Here is a 12811-nt window from a genome sequence, read left to right as displayed (position 1 = left end):
ATTATACCCATATCTAACCACTTAATGATTTCTTTCTTTACTACGTCCTTCATGATGGGGTTTAGTCTTCATTGTCCATCGATCATCCCTTTCTCGCCATCTTCTAGTATGACCTTGTGCATTCATACAGATGGGCTAATATCGCGGATATCGGCTATGGTCCATCCGATAGCCCTCTTGAATTATTTCAACACCAAGATGAGTTTCTCTTCTTGCTCAGTAGTTAATTCTACTGAAACAATCACAGGCAGAGTAGAAGAGTTAACTTAATAAACATATTTTAGATGTAAAGGTAGTACTTAGAGTTCTAATTTAGGTGGCTCCTCGATTGACGCTTTTGGTTGGGCATAATCCCTTTCCTCTAACTCCAAATATTCAAATCGGGATTGCAGAATAAATCCCCTTTGATTAGCTTCTAACAAAGCTAAGTACTCATCCTCCTCTTTATCATTCTGAAGATCTGATGTCAAAATTTGTTCCAATGGATCCTCCATATAGTTGAGCTCCTTCTCCACTATTAAATCTTCTAAATCGGATACTGCAGAACAATCATCAATTGTGTCAGGAAATCGCATAGACTTAAAAACGTTAAATGTTACCTGATCATCTTGAACACGCATAGTAAGCTCGCCCTTCTGCATATCATTAAGGGTCCTTCCGGTTGCTAAGAACGATCTTCCTAAGATAATTGGCACTTCTTTGTCTGCTTCAAAGTCTAGGATAACAATATCAACAGGGAATATAAATTTATCTACACGTACTAATACGTCCTCAATTTTTGCTATCGGATGTGCTAAGGATCGATCTGCTAATTGAAGTGTAACAGTAGTAGGTCTAACTTCTCCTATCCCCAACTTTCTAAATATTGACATAGGCATCAAATTGATACTCGCACCCAAGTTACAAGGTGTCTTACCATAATATGTTGCTCCAATGTTGCAAGGTATGGTAAAACATCCAGGATCCTTCAATTTTGGGGGTAGTTTATCTTGAAGATATGCACTGCATTCCTTCGTCAGAACTACCGTCTCAAATTCTCTGAGTCATTATTTTTTGGACAGGATATCCTTCATGAATTTGACATAGTTCGGCATTTTCTCAAGTGCTTTAACCAACGAGATGTTGATTTGAAGTTGCTAAATCTCCTGCTTCTGCTTTTAAAGTCTTTGAGGGTAGGGTGGTGGTGGTTTCTTTATTGGAACTGGTTGATTCGTCTTCTGTGGCAATTCTGCATCTGATGGGGTTGTTAGTTGACCAGAATTAGCTGGTTTTGAAATTACCTTGTCGGGTTTTGCAGATTCTGGTTCTTATGAAATTGGAATTTCAACACTCGGTTGAACTTCCTCTGATTCTTGAGCATCAGCTTTCTCCTTTTCAGCTTCAATGGTGTTGGGCTCTACTGTCTTTCCACTCCTCAATGTTAATGCTTTGCAATGCTCCTTCCCCAGATTCCTCAGATTTTCCGTATCACTTGGTAAAGCACTTTGTGGTTGATTCCTGAGTTCAGTTGCGAGCTGGCTTCGTGTGATTTCGTGATAGGTTTTAAATATTTATAATTGCTCGTTCTTGAACTAACTATTATTGTGATGTAGGCAAGTGTACCTATCGAATAGTAGTATAGTTTTACCAAGACCGGATTGTCGAACCCAAAGGAACTAAAAGTACTAATAATGACTGTCTTTTTATTATCTAGCCTAAAAATAATGAGGTTTTTTAATTAACTAATTATCTAAACTAAGAACGCAAAGAGAAAAGAATTATGAATTGCTTTTGGGGAAATTTGATTGACTTAAGACAATACCTAAGGAAAAATCCACCTAGACTTTACTTGTTTTTCTAGCTCCGAATCAGATGATTTATTCATTCAAGTTATTCCGTAGAGATCCCTAAGTTATGTTATTATCCCTATTAAAGACTAATAACATCTAATCCCTAGATTGAATAACCGAGACTTTTCTCTAATTAACACTCTAGGGTTGCATTAACTCGATCTATGGATCCCCTTATTAGGTTTCACCCTAATCTGGTAAAAACTTGTCACCCTATTTCTAGGTGCGCAATCAACTCCACTTAATTATGGCAAATGTACTTTTAGATAGGGTCTATTCCTCCTCTGAATAAGAGAATGTCTTGAATCAGTATCCTGAGATATCAAAACAATAATTAAGAACACATAATTAATAACAAGTTAAATATTTATCATACAATTCAGAAAATAATAACAAGATTCGTCTCAGGTTTCATTCCCCTTAGGTATTTAGGGGATTTAGTACATGACTAAATAAGAAAACATATCAGAAGAATAAAGAATATAAAACATAAAGAAAACCCAAAACTCCTGAAGGGAAATTGAGGAGAAATCTTCAGTCTTGATGATGAATCCGGCTTTCGAGATGGATCGATTGGCTTCCTTGGAGTAATTTCTTACTCCCCCTTCTCCATCTCCCTTTTCTTACTCCTCTAGGGTGTATTTATAGGCTTTGGAATGCCTAGAGGCCCTCAAAATTAGCCTTTTTCGAATTGGATTCAACTTGGTCTCGGAGGGACATGCTCGTGGCACACGCCCGTGTTCGATTACTTCAGGCTATGTTCGAGCCTACCAAATTGACACGGCCGTGTGGTCTGCCCGTGTGAATCGTTCTTCAATTCTGCCAAGTTAGCACGGCGGTGTGGGTTGCCCATGTGAGAAAGTCCAGGCCATGTTGGGTTCGTACTTTGGCCCATTTTCTCTGTTTTTGGCCCGTTTCTCGTTCCTTTTGCTCTCATATGCTCTCCTAAGTATAAAACATGAAATTAAAGCATTAGGAGCATCAAATTCACCAATTCTAATGAGGAATTATCCATAAAATACATTAAACATGGGGTAAAAATATGTATAATTTACGGTTTATCAAATACCCCCACACTTAAGCATTTGCTTGTAGTCAAGCAAAATCCTCAACTCATAATCAAAATAAATTCTTCTCAACTTACAATTCCTATCGATAATATCTCAAAATAATTCAAAGGTAATCATACATTGAGAATTCAACTAAAAGAACATAAAAGTTTCAAACATTCCAAGTTGAGTATTTAATCATGCAAACATAGGTGTCTCTCCGCATCTAAGTAATTACCTTTGATTCAGAATATCATAGAGTTTCACATCCCCACTAAAGATTCACTCAAATCACTCGAGGTGTTTAAGGATAATAAATGAAGCACTCAATAGTCAATAATGAAAATTCATTACCATAGGCTTGTATGAAAATCAAATCTCCACCACTATAATTTAAGATGATACATCAATCAAAAGGTCTTTAGAGGGTTGTAACGAGGCTTGGTTAGGGGGTGTGGTCACAAGCTGAAAGAAATAGTTAGAATCGAGATTGAATTGAAAAATTACCTAACTAGAAATAGAGTTAATCTTTACTTGCGTACAACAGAGCTTCTTCTCAGAATATGAAATTACAGATATGTATAAATAGTTTTTTTTTAAGAACAAGTTAAACAAAAAACATAAACTAATTATTAAGAACAGGACATAGCTAAGCAATTCATTCAACTCAAATCTCGACAAAAATAGGGGTCAATTTAAAGGATTTCAATAATAATGGGTTAAGGGTTAACATTAAGGGTAATACAAGAAATGGTCTTGTTAGTGTGACAGCCCAAAATTGACCCTAGTCGGGAAGTGGTTTCGGGACCGCTAAACCGAGTCACCAAAAGGTTTGAATGTGATGGTTATTGTCTAGAATATGTAATCATGAATGTGTGAAAATTTCAAGCTTCGATTTAGTCGATTGCATGTGAATTTAGTCAATAGGACTTATATGAGAAAATTTTAAAATGTGATAGGTCAATGCATAAGGACCTATTAGTGCATGTGGAAGAAAAAGGGGACTTGCATGTCAAATTCCCCCTCCCTAATATGTAGTGGCCGGCCATGCTATGGGTGGAAACATGTCACCAACATGTTGTGTTAGTGATGTATGGTAAGGAAAATAAAATAATAAGCATGATAATTAAATAATGAAAGGAAGGGTGATGAAAAAAAGAAAAAATAATAATAATGGTCTCATGCATACACCCCATTGCCGTGAGCTAAAGGAAGGAAAAGAAAGGTTTTGTTCATCCTTTTTCAACCTCTTTTGACCGAAAATCCTAAGGAAGAGGATTAGGAGGAAGTTTGGCCATGCATGTAACTAGATTGAGGTATGTTTAATGTTATTCTTTGAGATTCATGTATATTTTAAGTTGTAAGTTCAAAATCTACCTAGCCATGGTTCAAACTTTGTTAAATGATGGAGATGACATTCGGCCATGAATGTTACGTTCTTGGTTGGTATTTTGATGTCTTTGGTGATGAGGTAAGGAGATGGTTGACTTTGGGTGTTTAATAAAAGGGTTTGGATGTGAGAGTGTGTGAGAAGTAGAAATGAGGAGTCTTAGCAACTCCATGAAGGTTCGACCATGGTAGTTTGAGGATTAGAGATTTTATTTCTTGTTAAAAATTTGATGAATCCTAGTGTGTGAAGTGTTTGAACCAACTAAGGATTAATAGATGCATGGGTACAAAGTAGGAAGAATCGGCTACTATGGTTGACACCAATGCCGAATGTAAATATGTTATAGTAAATAATGTATGTGATTTGAGTTGATAATGTGAAAAAGGATAATTAGATGTATTATAAATGATATAAAGATTTTAGAAATTATTTTGGTTAGGCGTGTGTATGATTAAGTATATTCGGCAATATACTTAAAGTGAGTACTTGATATTATATGGGAGTATGTATATTCGGCCACATGAGTAAATATATATATGATGTTAAATTTGATTATGTATAATGGGCATTAAGATGTGGAACTTAAGAAATGTAGTCATATGTGGAATTACATGATGTTATAGTTGACATTGTACACACATACATCCATTCGGCCATCAACATGAGTAATTAGTGAGGATGGTTGCCGAATATACAAACATACATAAGCATGTGTAATTGAATTATGAATGTTTAACAAGATGGTTAAACTAGTGAATTATTGATTAAGCTCAAGGAGCTAAAGGAGGAGAATCAAGCAAAGGCAAAGAAAAGATCACTGAGTAGCCGAGTTGGAACCGTCTTACCCAACACAAGGTAAGTCATTAAGCATGTAGTTGGTATTATTTCAAATGGTCATAATGTTTATGTATTGATGCTGAATGGAATGAATAAATATACATATATATATATGCATGTACGTATGTGATGATGAAATTGTTGAATGAAAAGAAAAGAGGTAAGATGTACTGAGTTGTTGATCTCGGCACTAAACGTGCGGGTATAACCATTTATGACCATGAGATTGGCGCTAAGTGCGCGGGATTAAATTGTACAGCACTAAGTGTGCGATTTGACTATGTTGCACTAAGTGTGCGAAATGAATATGATGCACTAAGTGTGCGAATTGACCATGCGGCACTAAGTGTGCGAGTTTGACTATGTAGCACTAAGTGTGCGATTTGATTACGTAGCACTAAGTGTGCGAGTTGATTATATAGCACTGAGTGTGCGGACTCAATATACATTCGTGAATCATTATGGACACTATGTGTGCGACACTATTGAGTCGATCGCGGACAGCGGATCGGGTAAGTGTCTTGAGTACATGGCTAATAGGTGCTATGCTTATACTTGGTGTTGAGCTCGGTAAGTTTGAACCTATGTGACAAATATACTTGAAGTCACGTACATAAAATTTATCGTAGGATGGGTGAAAGGCCGTTTAGTCGTTTGATTGTAACGAAAATAAATTGATTTATGAAAATGCTTCAATGTCCTATTGATGAGTATATGGAATGTGAATGCATGAATTGATATGAAACTGAATCGATAGGTTGGAGGAACTATGGTATGGTTCGGTATGGATGGAGTAAATTGTCTCGTTCCATTTTGTTTCCTCTTGTGATAATGTTATTGATGGATGGTAGTGCATTGCTTATGACTTACTGAGTTATAAACTCACTCGGTGTTCCTTGTCACCCATTATAGGTTGCTTGGACTTATCTATTTTTGCGGGGTCAGGCCGTCATCGAAGTCATCACACCGGATAGCAAGTTTTGGTACTTTCTTCTTAGTTGGCTTAGAAGAACATTTTGGCATGTATAAGCTATTACGTTGTGTTTGAACTTTGGCATGTAAACTTTAAGCCATGCGAAAATGGCACGAATGTTCGATTGAGTTGGATCAAGGGTAGGCATGAAATGGACCTAGTTACTTTCGTAACAGATGCTGGTAGCAGCAGTGTCATGAGATTGAAAAATCACTAAAAATAGTAGGAGTGGAATTAATTGATGAATAAATTATGTAATCGAAGCTCGATGAGTCTGTTTTAATGAGGAAGTAACGAAAAGATCATATGGGCAGTATATTAAGAGATAATCAGATTTTTGTGGGACAGGGCCAGAACGGTTTCTGGATTCCCTGCTCCGACTTTGGAAATTCATTATAAATTAACCAGAGATAATTAGGGGTCGTACCATATATGTACAGATTCCTCTCTGAGTCTAGTTTTCATAGAAACAAACGGCATCAGTATTGAAGCCCCGTGCAGGGAGATATCCAAGTCGTAATGGGCAAAGGTCAGTGTAGTCGATCCCTGCAACATGGGAGACTTTGACTAATAAACTGTACTAATTGGCCCGACCAAAAATTCTAGAAAAAAATACATAGATGGGCACATGAGTCTAGTTTCTGGGAAAAATTATGAAACTGATTTTCGAGTTACGAAACTCAAGATATGATTTTTAAAATGACTAGTACACAGATTGGGCAGTGTCTGGAAAATAAATTTTATAAGGGGTTAAAGTCAGTTAACACCTCGTGTTCGACTCCGGTGTCGGTTTCGGGTTCGGGGTGTTACAGTTAGGCTCAAGGGGCTTTACTAAGGGTTAATCGTGGAGGTAGGCTTTTCATGACATGAGTGAGTTAATCCTAAGTGCCTTAATCATTTTGACATATCAAATCAAATGGTGTGGTCTCGACATGCATAATCAAACAAGTTCTAGAATAACAGTTCAATATTGAGGCACACAAAGCAATAATAAAAGTGAGCATGAAAGAACTAATAGATGCTCAAAAGGCTCAAAAATCTCACAAAAATTATGGCTTTTTGATGTTTAAACTTGTGAATTCCAATTCAAAGTAATACCTAGACTTGGGGAAACAACCTATAATTTTAAATTCTTAAAAATCAACTTATCGTGCTTGATTCTCTAATGTCTCAAAGTTTAAACAATCAATGCATAAATCCCTATGTTTAAATTCAAGATATATCAATGAAAATCATAAATCAATTAAAATTTATCCTGAATATGATATGAGAGCTTTTTAAGAGAACAAGGCAGTCATTCAGGGATTTTTCTAATAAGGAAATAAATACCCCCCCACACTTAAGATGTACATTGCCCTCAATGTACAAATATATATATTAAAGAATATGAAAATAAGATAGGGAGAAAAGTGAAACTTCCTGTATGATGAATTCCTCGAACTAGAGTTTTGGAGAGTAATCAATTCGAGAGTGGAGGAGGATACTCTGGCGGTCGTAGAGGTTCATTAGTCCATAAGTCCTATGCCAAAAGAATATTATATCTAGTGGTAGCTGTGGTCGTGGTCGAGTAGGACATGGTAGCCGTGGAGAACCTTTCCCAGTGGAGTTTTAGTTCCTATGTGATGATGAGCTTAAGAGCTCTTATATAACTGTGATAAAATCAGGAACTTTTTAGGGGATATTAGGAAGACAATTACTCAAAAGGAAATAACCGAAATTAATAATAAAAAATAACATTTCTAAAATCTAATAAAATTAAAAAGTAGTTTTAATAAAAATTTAAAAAACATAAAATAATAAATAAATATTTCTAAACATCTTCATCGCTGGATGGTTCACGAGGTGGGACTGGCGATGAGATGTGGAGATGTTGAAAAATCTACTGTAGAGTAGCATCAATGTTGTCAAATCATTGAAAACACTGATGCTCGAATCGGGTGAGGCGCTCAGAGATGTCAGCATATGAAGCCATCGCATGAACTGGATGAGAGGGTGGTGGTGGCTGAGTCGGTGGGTCCTCGTGCTGTGGAGGGACATCATCAGGAATGTCCTCGTAGGCCTCCTCCTCGGTAGATTGGGCGAGATGATACTGGAGAGGGTTGGTACCTCGGCGCCTCTCGATCATCCTCATGCTAAGCATGCTTGAGATGCCTTGTGGAGACATCTGGCCAATGAGGGTGAGGGATGATTCTTAGGCCGCGGTGTTGAGGAGCCCGAAGTGTCGCGCTAGCCGGGTCACGTAGGGGCCAATGGAGATGGCCCCCTTCCGATGCCGCTCCGTTTGGTGTTAAATCGCAAGGGCAATGAAATAGGCAAGGTCGATGACATGCCCTTGCTACATGCACCATAAGAAGTAAACGTAGTGGGTGTTGATGACGCCAGTGCTCTCTTGCTTCCCTGTAATCATGTGAGCTAAAATGGCGTGTAAATACCTCAGGGATGGTGGGAGAACTGATGCCTTGGAGCGGCTAGGATTGTAGGAGGTCATGCTAGGGGCCAATGTGTGCCAGCACTTCGAGGGAGAGACATGTATGTGGCGACTAAGAGCATGTAGTTCATTCTCCTCCCTAAACTCTTCTGTATATAAGCCTAGTGCAGCACCAAACTCTGGGATGCTTAGCTGGCGGATTAATCATCCTAGGTGAAACTGGATCGTGCTGGGATCATCTTACCTCATCATTACGGTCTGAAGATGGAACGTTGAGCACAGTTCTATCGTGAGCTCGAGGTATGTCGGCTCGATAATCCCGAAGAACAGCTCCCAAGGGTTGGTGGTTAGGAAAGCCCGAATCGCATCAGCCATCTGGACTTGTTCTATGGCAACTCAGTTGATGTAGTGGCCCACAATTAAGGGTCAGGCCCGAAGTATTTGGAAGAGCTCTTCTTGGGGCCCTCGTGGAAACTGTTGGAGAGGGTGACAAATTTTCGCGGTTGGACCCGCGGAAGATGATGCTCCCTTCCTCTTCTTCGAGGTTGGTACGACGATTTTCTTTTCTCTTGAAGATGACATTGAAAGTGCTAAGAGAGAGAGAGATTGAGCTTTAAAAATGAAGTTGGAGGTGGCGCACGGGCGTGGCAAGGGGCCGTGTGGAGTTGCAGTGGCTAGGGTTAGGGTTTTTGATTGGAGAAGAAAGTGAATAGTGCTTCCTATTTATAGATTTTGGGACACACGGCCATAGGACACGCCCATGTGCCCCAATTTTATCCCGTGTGTTTCGCATTTTTCCTATTTTAGCACGTCTGAAATTCGACACACGCCTGTGTGTCTCGGGCGTGTTGGTAAACACGACTATGTTGCATAGCCGTGTCTAGCTTCGTTCACTTCTCCCACGCTCTTGTGTTCAATCTCCACGCCCGTGTTAATTTGACAGGTTTACCCATAGGTGTTAGACATCGGCGTGAGATTTTAGCAGTCTCGTCTACGGTTCTTCCACACAGGCGTGTCGTACGCCCGTGTTGTTTTGGCAGGCTCGACCACAGCCATATCGCACGGTCGTGGCGTTTAATCGTAGCCCGTTTGGGGAATTCTTTTGCCCTATTTTCACACGGCTTTAGGCACGCCCGTGTGCTTGGCCGTGTCTCTGTGGAAACACCTGTATTCAAGATTTCTATTAGTAGGTTTGGAGTTAAATACCAAAATTTAAAGAAATTAATAATGTTAGTGCTCGGGTTGCCTTCCAAGAAGCGCTTATTAATAATCTAAGCTAGACTTACCTCTTCAGTGAATGGTCATGGTGGTTTGAGGAGTTTATACTCCTCATTCCTCCTATCAATCTCATTAAAATAAGGTTTTTAATTTGGTGTTGTTTACCTTAAAAGTGTCAAACTTGGGATGACTCACCTCCACCGTACTGAATGGAAAAATACTGAGTACCGTAAGAGAGATTTCCTTATTCGGTGTGGTAGTGACAATGTGGGGATCTGCGGCATCTAATAAGACCTTATCACCAACCTTAAGTTGGTTTGGAGAGGTATCAGGCTCTTTTTGGCGAAGTTTCGGTTTGTCGGGTGGTCTTGGTTTGTGCATCCGCCATTCATTGAGTTCCACGATTTGTAGTCTTCAATCTTCATGAATAGTTCCTCTACTATTGCTTGAGAACGACTCGTGTGCTTCCTTCAGACTCATTTTCTACAAAGTAGGTTGCACCATATTGTTAGGTTTAGTAGCATGGTGTGGACCATTACCTTCAATGTTCTATGTGATGCCAGAATTACGAGCTTGAAGGGTGATTGTTTCGTCTCCCACACGAAGTGCAAGCTCACTTGTGCCAACATCAATAATTGTTTTAGCAGTTGCTAAAAAGGGCCTCCCTAAAATCAAAGGGGTGTTATTATCCTCCTCTATGTCTAGAACAACGAAATCAACGGGAAATATGAACTTATCTACTTTCACTAGTACATCTTGTAAGGCAATTGAATGCTCATCCTTGTTTGTTTAGGTTTCCCAAGACCTAGTTGTTTAAACATTTTGTAAGGCATGACGTTAATACTAGCCCCTAAATTAGCTAATGCATGATTTACATCTAAACTACCAATTAAGCAAGGAATTGTAAAACTCCTTGGATCTTTCAATTTGTGGGGTAGCTTATTCTGTAGAATAGCTGAGCAGACTGCGTTTAGCTTCACATGCAACACTTCATCCAACTTCTACTTATTTACTAAAAGTTCTTTTAAAAATTTCATTGCATTCAGCATCTGCGACAGAGCTTCAATAAACAGTAAGTTAATATGTAATTTTTCAAAAGTTTAAGGAATTTACCGAATTGTTTGTCTGAACGGTCTTTCCTTGTCGCGTTAGGGTATGAGACACGAGGTTTATATTCTTCATTCACCATTTTGTTATGACTTACCTCACTTTTACCTTTTCTCACCATAGTTTCTTGCATCAATTCTGGCTCAGGAGCAATGAATCCTTCCTTATCTTGAGTACTAATTGCGTTGAGGTGTTCCCTTGGGTTAGGTTCAGTATTACTTGGTAAGCTACCTTGTGGTCGTTCGGAGATTAGTTTGGATAGCTGGCCTATCTGAGTTTCGAGTCCTTGGATCGATGCTTGTTGATTTTTAAGTGCTGTCTTGGTATTTTGGAAACGGGTTTCTGATGTCGAGATGAATTTAGAGAGTATCTCCTCAAGGTTTGGTTTCTTCTCTTGTTGATAAGGTGGCTGTTGAAAACCCTGAGGATTTTATGGCTTTTGATTCCCTTAATCACCCAGGAGAAATATGGGTGGTTCCTCCAACCTACATTATAAGTATTACTATATGGGTTCTTTTGAGATCTAAAGTTATTGTTACCCATATAGTTGACTTGTTCCTCTTTGGTTGTAGGATTGAAGGATTGATATTCTGTATGCACACCTCCTCCACTTGAGTCACACCTCATTATTGGACGTATGTTATAAACGCCTGATGTTTTTGTTGGCTTAGTCCTCATGACTTGCCACTGATAGTTATTCGGTGACATTTCTTCAATGAATTCATAAGCTTCTTCAGGTGTTTTTTTGTTGATGATTCCTCCAGCAGCTGCGTCAATCATCTGTCTTGTCGAGGGATTCACACCATTGTAAAAAGATTGAACTTGCAGCCATAGAGGTAACCCATGGTGAGGGCACCTTCGCAATAGATCCTTGTATCTCTCCCATGCATCGTAAAGTGTTTCTAAGTCCATTTGCACAAAAGAAGAGATATCATTATGTAACTTAGCCGTTTTAGCAGGTAGAAAATATTTTAGTAAAAATGTTCGGTCATTTGTTCCCAAGTAGTGATAGACCTTCGTGGTAACGAGTTCAACCACTGTTTAGCTTTGTTTCTTAGTGAAAAAGGGAATAACCGAAGGCAAATGGAATCATTAGAAACGCCATTAATTTTGAAAGTGTCGCAAAATTCCAGAAAATTGGCCAAGTGAGTGTTGGGATCCTCATCCTGCAAACCATCAAACTGAACAAACTGCTGTATCATCTGCATTGTGTTAGGTTTCAGTTCGAATTTATTCGCAGCAATAGCAGGTCTAACTATACTTGACTCAGTTCCTATGAAGAAGGTTTAGCATAGTCATACATAGTATTTGGAGCAGGATTTTGATTAGCCGCAATTGCAGGAGGTAGCTGATTGCCTTGGTTTTTAGCCATCTCTTCGGTTGGGGTTGAGTATCGTCTTCTTACTCGTTCTCCACGTATCTTAAGCTTCATCTTATTTCTCTTTGGTTTCTACGAACTGTGCGATCAATTCTCGTCAAAAGTAATGGTCCCGACGGGTTTTTCTAGTCATAAACTATAAAAAACCTGCCAAGAGAAAGAAAGAGTAGGTTAATAAATAATAATAATAGTAAAATTAAATTAAATTTCAAGAAAAATAAATGGCTAAAGTAATAAAAATTGAGCGTTCCTAATATCTTAGTTCCCCGGCAACGGCGCCAAAAACTTGATCGCGTGATTTTGTGATAGGTTTTAAATATTTATAATTACTTGTTCTTGAATTAACTATTATCGTGATGTAGGCAAGTGTACCTATCGAACAGTAATATAGTTTTAGCAAGACCAGATTGTCGAACCCAAAGGAACTAAAAGTACTAGTAATGACTGCCTTTTTATTATCTAACCTAAAAATAAAGAGGTTTTGTTTTAATTAACTAATTATCTAAATTAAGAACGCACAGAGAAAAGAATTGGGGAATTACTTTTGGGGAAAATCGATTGACTTAAGACAATACCTAAGGAAAAATCCACCTAGACTTTAC

At 38.5% G+C, this 12811-nt stretch overlaps 1 non-coding gene across 1 annotated transcript; it reads left to right on the top strand.

Moving 5' to 3' along the window:
- The first annotated feature begins 11669 nt into the window (after positions 1 to 11669).
- Positions 11670 to 11775, top strand: LOC121230002 (small nucleolar RNA R71). The gene has a single exon (XR_005927954.1). It is a non-coding gene; the product is annotated as a small nucleolar RNA R71 (small nucleolar RNA).
- Positions 11776 to 12811: the final 1036 nt, after the last annotated feature.

The sequence above is a fragment of the Gossypium hirsutum genome, chromosome A05 (genome assembly GCF_007990345.1).
Source record: "Gossypium hirsutum isolate 1008001.06 chromosome A05, Gossypium_hirsutum_v2.1, whole genome shotgun sequence".
Lineage (NCBI taxonomy): Eukaryota > Viridiplantae > Streptophyta > Magnoliopsida > Malvales > Malvaceae > Gossypium > Gossypium hirsutum.
Note: the sequence above shows the minus strand (reverse complement) of the source record. Positions and strands in the feature narration are given on the sequence as shown.